A 14,029-nucleotide genomic window follows, 5' to 3' on the forward strand; every position below is an offset into this window, starting at 1 on the left:
CTCAGCAAAGAGGCCCCCTCAGACTGCAGCTCTCTGGGTGTGAGATCCCTCCTCTCCTCTTGTGTCACAGGAAGCCCCTTCATGGTGGGCCCGGGGTGGGGGGCTGTGAGAGGCAGGCTGCCAACCACGTCGCACCCTCCTCCCGGCTGCTCCCAGGCACAGCAACCAGAACCCACCCCCTGTGCACCTGCCGCTTCCTTTGCAGCTCATTTGCCTCTCTGCAGGAAGCAGCTTTCAACCTGCCAGGGAGAGAGGCAGCAGCTGCCCTTGGGCAGGGGAGAGACCCAGGTCTCCAAACCGTGGGAGGCTTGAGCCCCCAGCCCTGAGTATTCATAGTGCTGGAGCACATGGGGCCCAACTAACTCACCGCCTATATCAGTGGTGTAGCAGCAGCCGTATGCTGCTAGCGGCTGATGGAGGGTCTCTGTTAGCTCTGCCAGTAGACCTTGTCTTTTAGGTGCTGGAAGAAATGAGTTCTAACTTCACTGAGGCTAATAAATTTCAAGGTGACCACAGAGTTGCCCCAACAGCTCAGTCGCAGTTCATATAGCCCAGGATGTCCCTGGTTTTGAAACTGTTGCATTCTTCACATACTCCAGAGCTTTGCTTAATCATCGCTGCAGTGAGAAGTGAGCCTGAAGGGAATTGCTTGGGCCAGGAAAACACACATCGTCTTCTCTGAAAGGTGTCAGGGAAATATGAAGGCTGCTCAGTAATGCAGCACACCAAACCCTAAGGTGCCAGCGGTGGGCAAGGTGCTCCGTGCCTGGGTGCTGCAGCAGCTAGTCCTTTACATGCTAGTGCTGGTGTGATGGTACTGGATTTTTAAAATTGTACTAGGTTTGCATCAAATCTTGTGTCAAGCGGGCCAAGCGAGGTGCCTACTGAAAGTGGGGAATCCACTCAATTTGCGGGCACTACTTCCGTACCTGTGCCGTGTTTGTACGTAAAATTACAGATACGGGCTTTAGACCTGCATTAGAAATGTTTTAGTGATGAGATTCACAATAGAAGGTGTGATCGCCTGCCCAGTCAGGTGATATGGGCTGAACAAAGGAACAGAGACCAGATACCCAGACATCAAATCTGCAGTTTATGGCGTTTGATGGATACATGCTGGCTAACCACAAAAGATAACCTGGTCAGGTGTTCCTGCATTGCCTACAAGTATCAGAGAGGTAGCCATGTTAGCCTGTAGCTTCGAGAACAACAAGAAGTCTTGTGGCACCTTATAGACTAACAGATATTTTGCAGCATGAGCTTTCGGGGGCAAAGACCCACTTCATCAGATGCAACATTGCCTATAGTTTTCCCCTCCACATGGCAGGCTATAAAGATATCCCTGGCAGGGACCATTCTTTGTTCTTCACTCCTCATGAACCAAGCCCATGTGAACTGGTGTGGGGGGAATCCCTCATGGGATGTGTTTTCAGAGACGCTCAAGACAAGCAGTTCATAACATCACTGTATCCTGCATCCATAGCTTTACAGTATTTGACGTACGTAAAGTACCAATTTAATAATTTTTCACTCACCCTATTCTTTCTTTCTTTGTTAATAAACCTTTAGCTTTTAGAGTCTAAAGGCTTGGCCCAGCACGCTGTTCTGGGTAAACACTACCTATATATTGACCTGGGAATGTGGCTAGACCCTTGGGGGCCTGGAAGAATCTATGTGGATTTGGTGAAATGGGTTTCCATAGCTCTTCACCTGAGAAAGGAGGGTTGCTGGTTTTGGCATTAGGAACAGCTGGAGAATCTGTGAGTTTGTTTGTGTAGCTTCTGGCTGGCCAGTGGGGCTGGCAGAGGGGTTTTGTGGCTGGCTTGGTTTGCCTTGTGAGAAAGAAATCCCAACCTGAGCTGTAAGTAGCCTGGTTTTAAGCAATTTGCCTAGGATTGGTTCTCTCAGCTTGGCCCAGAACCCCATGAAATATTATACCTTGTGAGCCTCGCTATTAGCTCAGACACATGGTAAAGGAAAGGGTATTTTACCAGAGCTAGTGAGGGAGGGAAGTTCGCAAATACCCTCAGTATACAGGCTTAAACCAGGAGTGGGGAACCTATGGCCTATGGGCTGGACATAATTCATCAGGGTTAGTCAGCTTGTTTACCTGAGTGCCCACAGATACAGCTACTTGCAGGTCTCAGCAGCTGTGTTTGCCATTCCCAGCTCACAAGCTCAGGTTTGGATATTCCGAATGCTCCGGAGCAGGGGTTCTCCCCATTTCAGACTCATGTACCCCTTTCAGGTTTGTCTTACGCACCCTCAAGTTTCCCTTCCCTTCAAACGACTTGCATATAAAATCAGACATAAAACTATGAGCGTGTCACCACATGCTATTACAGGTTGAATCTCTTTAGTCTGGCACCCTTGGGACCTTTCCACTGCCAAACCAGAGAATCTGCTGAACTAGCACATTACTAACACTTCCCCTGCTTACTGGGCTCTTAGAGGACACTTGGGGTAAATTAGAGCTAAATAACAGCACAGAACACTGAGAGTCAGGGCTGATGGCTGGAAACAAACTGTATGGGACAGTGGGAGATTTGGCCACACCTATGGTAAGTGGACATCCAGCTAAATAAAATCATACTGGATTATGGGTGTTGTCAGATTAGAGAAGGTTCAACCTGTGCTGAGTTTCGCATCTTTATATGGTAAAATAAAATATATAAAATTATAATTGTATATGATTATAAATTACATGAATTGAAATATAAATATTGTACTTACATTTCAGTGCATAGCATACAGAACAGTATAAACAAATCACGGTCTGTATGAAGTGTTAGTTTTGTTCTGATTTCACTGTGGCTTTTTATGCAGCCTAGCTGTAAAACTAGCCAGATACCTAGCTGAGTTGATGTACCCCTGGAAGACCCTGATGTACCACCAGGGCATATCCTGGCTGAGAACCATTACTCCAGGCTGAATACCTTCTTGACTCCTGACATACCTTGAAACATTGTAGGGCTCAGATAAACTCTAGCTAGGAGGAGTTAAAACAGGCTGCAGGGAACCTGTGCAGAGCTCCTGCCAATCAGGAAAGGGCTTATAGGGAACCAATCAAAGCATGGCTTGGTGGGGCAGCCCTGTTTATAAGGAGCTGCTCAGCAGAGCAAAGGGTAGTTGGGTCCTGACCAGTGAAGTGGGAGGACTGCTTCCCAGGGAGAAGCCCCTGGGGTGGAGCTGTGCTGGGTTGGTTCAGGGGAGCTGGAGAGGAGTCCCAGCCAGATACAAGGGGCAAGGGTCACAGTGGTCCAGGGAATAGGAAGCAGTAGAGGGGAGAGGAAGAGGGTGGGATAACGGTGGCCAGAGGGTCCCTGGGTCAGGACCCAGAGCAGCATGTGGGCCTGTGTGCACCCCCCAAACCCTTCTCCCTTACACCCCATACCATAAACGTGGCCTCCCCAGGCTGCAGCTTGCTGCTGAGGGAAGGGGACAGACTCTGGTGCCACCGTCGGACGTGGTGGGAGGGGTATTGAGTGGTGACTGCTGAGCTGCCCCTGAAGGGCGCGAGAGCCATGTGATGGGCGCTGCCGGAGGGCCGTCCCTGAACAGGACGTACTGGTCCTGGGAGCGACGCAGGTGAAGAGCCAGACGGTGAAGACAGAGGAGTGACAACGAGCAAGACCCGGGGTGGGGAACCTGTGGTCCGGAGCCACACTGTGGCTTGCCTACTTCGGGACCCCAAGGCTTCAGGCTTCCCTCCCCAGCATCTGGCCCATGACGGCTGTGTGCGAGGGTGTGGAGCCTCGAGCCTTGTAGACTGGAGCAGGCAAGCTAGGGCTGGATGCAGCCCGCAGGCTCTCCTGGGGAGGCCACAGAGGGTAGGAAGTGGCTTGACATGCTGCTGCAGCTGCTCTCTGGCGCCAGGGAAAGGGGAGGAGCAGCAGCAGTTGCCTTGGTAGCGCTGCCCGGCGGCTTCATCCCACTGCTGTGACTGGCCAAATTCCAGCCAATCAGAGCAACAGAGGTTGCCTGGGAGGGGGTGCAGAGCCATGTGTGTCTAGGGGTGCTGCACAGGCGAGCTGCAGCCCTGGTGCCCCCAGTTAGCTCCTGCACTCCCTCTGCCCAGACCCACACTCCCACCCCCTTCCTACACTCTGCTCCTGCCCCCAAACTCTCCTGCACCCTTCCTCCTACCCAGACCCCCCCCTGCGCAGCCCAGTCTTGTACTCCCCCCACCTACCGTATGCTCCTGCACCCCACTCCACCCAAATCACCCTCCCCTGCCTGCTCCTGCCCAGACCCCACAGCTGGGGATCATATCAGTGACATGGTTTTCTTTTTCCTTCTCATTTGCGTGGCCCCCAGCTGATCTGTCTATGGGTCAGTGGCTCCCAACCCAAAAAGTTTCCCTACTCCTGGACAAGACACAACCATGAGGACGCAGCCATTAACTGAGCTAATGCCCAGCGTGACCCGTAGGAGGCACTGTGTCAGGGAGTCAACATTGATTTTTTCATTTACATGGCCTCTTTCATCCAGATGAGCACAAGAGACTTTCATAAGCATTGCTAGGTGATCGCACCGAGAATCAGCATCTCCAACATCAGAATGCAACCGCCCCTCCTGCAGAACAGCTCAGCTCTTTAATGACATTCAACCACACTGCACAAAAGATGAGGCCAAAAACCTGGAACAAAATACTAGGCCCGATGAACATCAGAGGGCGAACACAGGGAAGAAGAACATGATTATGCAAAGCTGGGGTTTGTAAAGACAGCCGGGTTGACATTTCTGCTCTTCCACGTTCCTTTTCAATTGCCAGGATTATTTAACACTGGCATTACATCAGCACACTCACCGCACTGAGAGCTACCCAGAGATATTCAAAGGCACAGGCTTCACTGCCAAGAACTTATGATCTCAAGTGCCAATAAATAGTTAATGGGTCACAGCTGTTTGGCTCATCTAGATGACCACTCCACTGGATGTCGTCTAGCACCACAGCCTGGGCTGCTGGGGCATTAGGGCAGACTTACCAGAGAGGCTGGCCCACTACCTACTGAGCTACCAACTCCAGTTCTTGTAGTGGTTTGAGTCCTCCCTCAAAATCTCCCAGCCAAGCACCAGCCCTGCTTAGCTCATTAGCTTCAAGAAGCCCCCAGTGCAACCTGGCATGGCCAGCACTGACTGGCTTGGGGCTAGAGGAAGGTTGGGATTCTGTCCGCTGCTTTGCTTTGGTCTCCAGCCTTCACCCAGTCCCTCCCGCATCTCCATTTTCACACATGACTTCCCCCGCACACCAGGGAGTTTGAATTCTCCACTTCCGCTCTCTCTTCCACATCACCATTTGTCTTTGGGAGCACCAAGGTGGCTGACTGCACTTCTGCTCAGCCCCTTCCTAGCATGTAGCTTGTTTCATAGCACCCAGCTCAGGGGAGATGCCCATTCAGCCCAGCTGCGGAAAGAGCCCCGCAGTTCTTATTAAGAATACGTGCAATCCACAGGAGAGTGTATGTGGCAAGTGTCTCCTCTCTGTTGAGCACACACACCTGTACAGCCCTGCTCATGTCCTCCCAGCTGTTGCTTTTCTGTCTGGAGGTCCCTGCTTCAGTCTCTGGTGCGTTGGTTAAGATGGTGGCCATCAGCATAGGCAGACAGTGCACTTGTAACCACCCACAAGCAGACTCGAAGCCGGGACCTGTGGACCATTGTGCAAGAGCTGCTACAGTTACTCAGCTAGGGCTGTAATTGGTCTCGGTGCCACTATGTGGGACAGTGACCCACACCCAGTAGGCATGTGGGTTATACTCACACCCAGGTCTACATGCCAGCTCCCACTGCCTAAGTAACTTCTCTTGTGTGCTCGCTCCATGGGGAGACACCAGTGTGCAAATTACACCATTCCGGTGCCCGCACTGAAGCTGCTCGAGCCCTGGCCCATGGGCGTACGTCAAACCAATTTGGGGGCTGCCCTAATTAGCTCCAAAGGTGATGGTCTCTGTGGAACCCTCTTGCTGGTATTTAATTGGCCTCGAGCAGGTGGGTGAATAGGGCAAGGTACTAGTGATCAAAGTATGCAGACTCCCCTTGGGCAGACTGATAGAGGGTTTTCCACACTGTGTTCCCATTCCTTAAAACCACATTCCTTGGGTAGTCACCTCCCCTCCCTGTAATGGCTGGAGGGCTTCCGCACACAGCGTGAGGACATTAGGATTTAAGTAAGACAAGGAAGAGAAACCACTTCAGCAGTACATTTCCTTTCTTAGGGGCAGGGCTGCATCTTGCTTAGGACTCTCTCTTGCCTCTGTGCCTGCAGCCCCCACCTGCTCTAATTTCACCCGGTCTCTGTAGTTCAGGGCTGTCCTTGCTGCCAGCCGCACTCCACCTGTGGGATCATCACCAAACACGGCTGCAGATGCATTAGCAGCACAGAAATTCCTGCGAGAAGGAAGCCAGTGAGCAGATTTTGCTTCCCTGCAATGAGCCGGGACAGGCAGAGACAGAGGAACGGGGCTCTGACAGCCACCAGATGCAGCTTTGCTTGGAGATCAATGCACCTAGAACAGAAGGGTTTCAGCAGAGATGGGCTCCTCTTATTACCAGCTATGAAGTCTCTCAAACACTGGGGAAAATCCAGGTCTGAGCCCTCTGGCACTCTCTAGAGTAGCTGGCATCACTGCCAGGGAGCCGATGCTATCAGACCCCCTGGGCACCCACTATGATGACAGCAGTTTACAAACCTCTGGCAGAGCCCAGGACAGCTACTGAACTGGGTTTGTACCATTTGGGGGGGCAGAATAGCAGCATCCCCATTCACCAAAGGTGCTAGAGTCCCATCCTACCTGCAAAGAGGGAGGCAGCCCAACCAACTTTTATTGAAAGCAGGGGGCCATGCTCCAATTTTGCTCGCAGGCTCCAGCTGTGAACTCTTACAGCAGAAAAGCAGGATGGTTCTGGTGCCCAAAGCTCCAGGAGCTACTAGCATCCCCTATGCTGGAAGTGGAGACCCATAAAGGCCACAGCTGAGGACAATGCCCTTCCCACAGCACCTTGGAAATGTAGAGCGTGAGTGATGGGTTTGTGGCTCTAGATCAGGCACAGCAAAGCAAAGGCCAAATGGGAGTAACTGGGAACAGTGCATGTGGCAAATAGGCAGGAGAGGCTGAAACTGAACCAAGACAAAGGCAGAGTATCCGGATCAGCTTTCTAAGGCCTAGATCCTTCCCAGATTTAAAGGGCCAGGCAGCAGTTGTGGTGTCCCAGGTCTCCAGGCAGTTGGACAGATGGGTTTAGTAGGGAGAGGCCCTGCAGTGCCAATGGTTGGAGGTGAAGGAAACCTTGAGCCCTTCAGAGCAGAAGCATGCTGTATAGCTGAAGCTAGAGCCAAGCTTGGCTTTGTAAGGAAATCAGACAGCTAGAAAACAAACCCAGAGCCCTGTTGCTTCCTGTGCTTAAGCTCTACCATTTACTCTACTGAGGACTCCCTTGGGAAAAATTAACCAGCTGATCAGTTGGAGAGAGTTAGCTTCATTCCCTTCTCCATCAACTCCCCCAGAGAAGGCAGGATGGCCTTGCAATTAAGGTACTGGCCTGGTGCTTTGGGAGGTCAGGGTTAGATTCCTGGTTCTGCCACATTCTCCCTAAGTCATGCCATCAAGCAGTGCCTCAGTTTCCCCCTCTGTAAAGTGGAGATAACAATCCTTCCCTGGTTGGAAAGATAAATCCTTCCATGTCTGTGAGCTGCTCCCATGCTGTGCTGCTAGGGACCTACATAACTCTTCCTCTGAGTCTCCCTGTAGAAATGACTTCCCCCTCTTACCTAGAGACGCGGTGGAATCTCCATCTCTAGAGGTTTTAAAGTCCTGGCTGGGATGATTTAGTTGGGGTAGGTCCTGCTTTGAGCATAGAGCTGGATTCGAAGATCTCCTGGGGTTCTATGATCGTAGTGAGCACACTTGTCCTGGCTAGCTGATATTCTCACTGAGCAGACTGAAGGATTCCTGGTACAGGTCCAGAGAGAGGCACGCTGCTGCAGGGGGTGGGCGTGGAATCTGGGCTGCTGGTCATTATTGGCACCTCTCTGCAGCTCTCAACTGCCTCTTTCACACATAGGCAAACCAGGGATGGTGCAGCAGGAGAAGCCCTGCAGTGAGGTGGGTAGAGCTCCTTGCAAAGTTTCAGTTTCCTTATGGGAGGCTAGATTTCATGTCAGAGGTGGCCAGGTGATCTGTCTCCCTGCAGCAGTTGAAGCTGCAGCTGCTGGTGTAACAAACATGAAAGGAATTCCAGCAACAGGGAGGGAAAAGGAGCCTGCGATTCCAGAAAGAGAAACAAAACCAAAGAAGACAGGACAAAAGAAAGCCAAGCAGCAGACTCCAGGAAGTGAGTCTGTGCTCACGAAAGCTCATGCTCAAAACTTTTCTGTTAGTCTATAAGGTGCCACAGAACCCTTCGTTGCTGGTAATGAGAGGGTGGACTGCCTGAGTGATAGGCGAATGCTCGTAATTCCAGCCTGCGAAGGTGTATGTGACAATTCTTATGGGTCGGGCCTGTGTTCCTCTTGCCCACACAAACCTAGAGTGAGCGGCCTGAGAACAGAGGAGCATGACCTGTGTCCCTCTAGGTTCCATCACACCAGCGCTGGAAGGGGAGGTTTGCCATCTAACTTCAGCTCTTTGCTTTTGCAAATGTTCTCTCTTGTCCTCAGGTAAACTGCCTGTGCCCGGTCCAAAGTCTGCCCCACCCTCAGCACAGCAGACAACCATCACACAGTTAGGAGACAGTACGGACTGTTGGACTGGGCAGTGGACTGCAACACAGGACACACAGGGCTCCCATCCTGGCTTGGTCACATACCTGCTGTGTGACTCTGGCTGGATCACGTCACCGCCCTACGTCAGCTGCCCCTAGCCCTGCTTGTCTGCCTTGTTTGTTTAGATTGCCTGTTCTTCAGGGCCACAGGGACTGTCCCTCACTGGGGGATGGGGGGGTGCAGAATCCAGCACAACAGGGCTCTGACCTTACCTAAGGCCTCTACTAAAACGTCACCCTCCTGGAAACATACTAGACATCAGTGCTACCTGGCCCTGGGTCTCATCAAAACGGCCTGACGCTTTTTAGCATCCACCGGAGCAGAGCCCTCCACCCTCTGGCCAGGACATTCCGAGAGGCTACGGGGTGCAGAACAGCACTCTCCAGCTGGTGGCTGGTACTGAATTTTGTACCATCCTTTCCCTGGAGCAAGGCTGTTAGCTTATATGGACTACCTGGGGCTGGACATGACCCATTTCTGTGGCCAACGTTCAACTTCAAAAATGAAAACCGAATTGCTGCTTGAAGTTTCCTGTCGGGGACAACTTGAGAAGGTGGCAGAGAAAAGCATCACTACATTTATTCAGCAGGAACAAGAATTTAAAAACAAAGCCTGAGTCGTTCATTACCTACCATCTCCCCATCGGCCACAGGCCTGCATTGCAGTGAATCCAGCATCCTGCCCTGGCTCTATTCTTGAGCAGGTAGCTGGGCTTGCTAGCCAGGCAGAGATAGCCACGGCCTCCTATAAGTGATAAACACGTTTCCCTTACTTACTGGAACAAGGGAAGCAGAAATTTTTCTTGGTTGAGAGACTAATATCAGAACCGAGAGGCTTTTGTGCTGCTTGACCTGGTCTCGATTGCTTTAGCAGATGAACAGTGCGTGCAGCTGACAACTGTCTTCGTAAATGTCTAAGCCAGGTAAGCTGGAGCTTTTCCACAAATGCAAACAAGGAGCTCTGCTAGTGGACCCCGAGGGAAGCCAGAGATGGGCTGTCTGATGCTTCCACTCATGACTGAAACCAGCTGGTTATCACCTTCAGAGGGGTCAATGCTCTGCAGAGGGGAAGTTCCTTGGGTTTCTGCCAACACAGCAGAACTGCTCAGTGGCACATTTGGGTGACCATGACCCAACAGTGAGATGCACATAGCTTCACGAAGCCAAGCCAGATCCCCGCCTTCAGCCTTTTTGGGTTATCCTTAGGGCTGGTTTAGCTTCCTTCCACGCAATGCTCCTTCTGCTTTCCAGAACCAATAAAAGAGTACCTGCCTGTGACAGAAAGTTCTATGAGCCTGCATTGTCATGAGGCTTTGTGGTCTTCAGGGCATGGAATGGGAAGCCAGGGAGCAGAGAATGGTGCAGCTTTCATCACAGAGCTGTTGTTAGGCAGGTTAATATCTGGAGCCAGAAGTAGACAGGATCAGGGTTCCCCACACATGCGCAACCACCCAGAACAGCTTTAGATGCCACCCAGCTGGTTAGCAGATTGCCCACACCTGGCGGCTTGTGTTCTACTGGTGGTGCATGCCACGCATCCCTCAGTGCCTGTAACAAAATTTATTCTGTACCTGGACAGAAAAAACTAGAGGGAAGCTCGGACAGGTCTGCTACGGTTGGGTCCCTGCAGCATGGGATCCAGCGCTGCTGGATTGGTTGGAGAAGCCCGTGGTAGACATTGCTTCTTCAGCTGATGTCAGTGCGATAGCTCCACGTTCTTTAGAAATAAGGTAGAGGAGATGGCTAATGGAACTGAACAGAGCAGCGAGAGTCAACTCGCACCACCTAACACGGGCCCAAAGGTGAAAAGCATAAAGCTGCAGAAGGCCTGTTGCACTCGTTTACAAACACAACCCTCACCTGCTCCCAGATCCTGAACAGAGCAAACTGCTGTAACAGCTACTGTCCACAGTTAGGACCGGATAAATACCTGTGCCCCCTCCATGCCCATTAGTGGTTTTGCAGATGCCTGACACTTGTGTATTGTCCATGTCTAATCAGAGCTGATGCTCCTATGTTAAAAAGAAGCCATCACAGCGCTCAAATGAAATTCCTGCTTCCTTTGCTAGTGCCTGCTGCACACTCAGCTTACCAATCCTCAGAGAACCAGGGAGTCAGATCTTCGGACCTGAACCATACATCTTTTTCATGGATCACTTGTAAAATCCTATATTTCTGCAGCTTCCCAGCACTCACAGGACTGAGGTTCCCTAGCTACTTTTGTACCTGTGGATTACTAGACACCAGTGACTGGTACACATCAACATTTAAAATGGACAAGATGGATAAACAGCAATAAGCTTTAAGCTCTGACCCAAACCAGCTCATCTCAGACCAGCTCAAAGTGGCTTATTTCCACTTATTTAAACAAGGACTTTGAATGTCACTGGCTCTTTGTTCTTCATGTCTCAAGGAGAGAGAAAAGTTGTGGTTGTTATTGAAATACCCAACAAGGAGTCAAGACCAGGGATTGATTGTCCGCTCTGCTGTAGGTTCCCTGAATAAGTAGAACAAGTCACTTTTTCTTTCTGTGCCTAAGGGTCCCATCTGAAAAATGGGAACAATAATCCTTCTTTTCTCCCATGGCTCATACGTTCAGTCTCTAAGCTCTTGTGCATGTCTTTATGATAAGTTTGTTCAGTACAGCTCCCAGCACAGCAGAGCTTTGACCTGGTTGAATCCCTCTGCATTGCCACAATCCATCCTAACAGCTGTTGACCGGCTCAGTTTCCATTGATATGAACAGATGAGGATCCACCCTAGGACTGGGCTCTGAGGCACAGATTGCCCTGGCCTTCCTCATGTCAAATTGTATTTTGCACTACAAGTAGTCTGACTGGGATAACCAGTGGAATAAGGTGGTATTCAGCATGTGCCAAGGTATCACAGTTTGGCCCAGAGTCAGGTTCAAAGCTCAAGTTCTGCAAGCAGGAACCATTAGGCACATTACAAAGCCCTCCAGGAAGACATGGCAACATGGGCCGTTGAGTCTTCAAAGCAACACAGCCTTCCCACAACTACCCGCTCGCCTTCTGTTGAGCATCACGCACGTTAAGGTAGACTCAACGCTTCAGATTACATCGCAACTCTTTTGCTTTTTGGCTGCTGCACCTGGCTGAGAATCAGGGGTTGTTTTTCCCAGAGCTGCAGCCCTTGCCTAAGAATTCAATGACCAAAAATGGACAGAGGCAGACAAAGCACAACTGAGGGTAATGCCGTCAGATGATTTATGCTACAGCAATGAGAAAACCCCTCTCCAAAGTGTAATTATGCCCTAGATGCCCTGTACTTTGTGATTTGCCATTTCTATGCTGGTAGACAGGCATTGCTTCAGGTTAAGCTATTGACTACTGGCAGTGGGAGAGGAGGGAGTGGGATTGGCTCAGCTCATTCTACAGCTGATATTTGAAAGAGGGGGTTGGTAAGTAGCAGGTTAACGTCATGTCCAGTCTTCAAAGAAATTATTCAGCATTCGTTACGAGAACTGTGGTTACATGAGTCATTCTGTGGCCATGTGGATTTTTCAGAGACTCCAAGTAGAAGCAACCTATAATTGCACTGCGCATTAACTTTAAGCATCCTTCTCTTAATCAGATGTTCCTGCCACACCAACCTTCTAATTTTTTTTTTGGTGGGGGGTGGGGATGGGGCAAACAAGGGAAGGAAGGGGTGGAACCCAGCCACCTCGTCACGTTCAGAGACAAAATGCAGACCGCACAAACACACTCCATGCACCACTTGCTCCCTGTGCTACCAAGGCAGGGTGACACTGCTCTCAGCAAAACCAGCGTTTGGACGCTGCCAAGATAAGCAGTGTAAATATGCGGTGGTGGCAGCACAGGGCAAGGATCAACCAGAGCGCTAGGCATGGGGATGGATCCTTTGAGGTGCTGAGGGCAAACTCCACGACAGGACAAAGTCAGGAGCCTGCAGACCTTCCCACGATCGGCTCTGAGGGTAGCTCGGCTGGAAACAGACAAGTTGCATGGTGGTCCGTCCAGTCAGCATTCTCGGAGAGCAGTCTTGTGTTTGGCAGGGGGTCTGGAGGACAGCAGGCTGGCAGTTTCTTATGTGGCTGTGATAGACTAGAAGGGGAGGTTAGAGCAAGGGGGGGAAAACACAGGCTCCCGCTTATGACAGTGGCTTCAGAGTTGGAAAAGTACCCAAAAAGTGACTTGAGTAAGTGCTGCTGCTTCCATTTCTGGACACTTGAGTACAAGTTAGATGTGATGTGTTTGTGTTTTTCCTCAGGTAGTTTTCCAGGGCACACCAATGGGAAATGTATTGAAGTACAAGTTATCAGTGTGTGTCTGGAAAGCTACTTGAGAAAAAGTACACACGTCACATCTAGATTATACTCAAGTATCCAGAAGTGAAAGCAGCTGCACTTTTAGTCAAGTAACTTTTTGGGTATATGTTCCACCTCTGAGCATCTTAGCACAGCTCAGCCCAACCTTCCCCTTCACCCATTTCTGTCAGTCTACCTGCTTCCATGACCATGGCTCCCGCACATCAGCTAGCCCTTATGTACCATGTCTCCTACCTCATGTTCCAAACAAGGATGCTGAGGAATGGCACAGCAAAGAGACTCACCTGTGGCCAGAAACAAAGACAATGGAGGATCTGACTGTAACCCAGTTGCTAGCTGGTACGTAGCGTATAGCTGGATTACACATGGGACAGGAGTGAAATCGATGGAGGGTTTTTTACTTTGTTGGTTCATTTTAAACAACATGCCTGAGCCTAGGCACAAGGTTGGCCAGGCTAACAGTTTGTACAATCTGCTCATCTTCCCTAACAAATCAGTGGCTCAGCCTAGAGGAAAACATCCCTGTTTCTAGCCCTAGTCCTCATGTAACAGAAACCCACAGGGCAGCAGCAGGCAACCTAGACTAGCAAGTGGGCTGCATGAGCGTCCCTCCTTCAGCTCAGCGTGTCGCACGATTGTTGCAACAGAGACAGGCTCTCAGGATAGGGTAGTTTTGCTAGCTGTGCTTGTGTACCCAGCATGCACGGGGCCTGCCAGTTGCACTGTAGCTGTGCTTTGATTGGGTGCTGAGGGAGCACACAGCTCTCACCCTCCGGGTTGTGGCAGTCAGCACGCACCTCACTTCACACGTGCGTCACCTTAGTAACACCCGTATGGGAAAGATGACATGGATGGAAGCCACCAGAATCGGGCAACTCTGCTCACAAGCAACATTAAACAAAATATCTTGCAAACTGCAAGTAGAACCCTGATGGGCCACTGGTTGCTCACCACTGC

This window comes from Carettochelys insculpta, chromosome 24, assembly GCF_033958435.1.
Source record: "Carettochelys insculpta isolate YL-2023 chromosome 24, ASM3395843v1, whole genome shotgun sequence".
In the NCBI taxonomy this organism is placed as follows: domain Eukaryota; kingdom Metazoa; phylum Chordata; order Testudines; family Carettochelyidae; genus Carettochelys; species Carettochelys insculpta.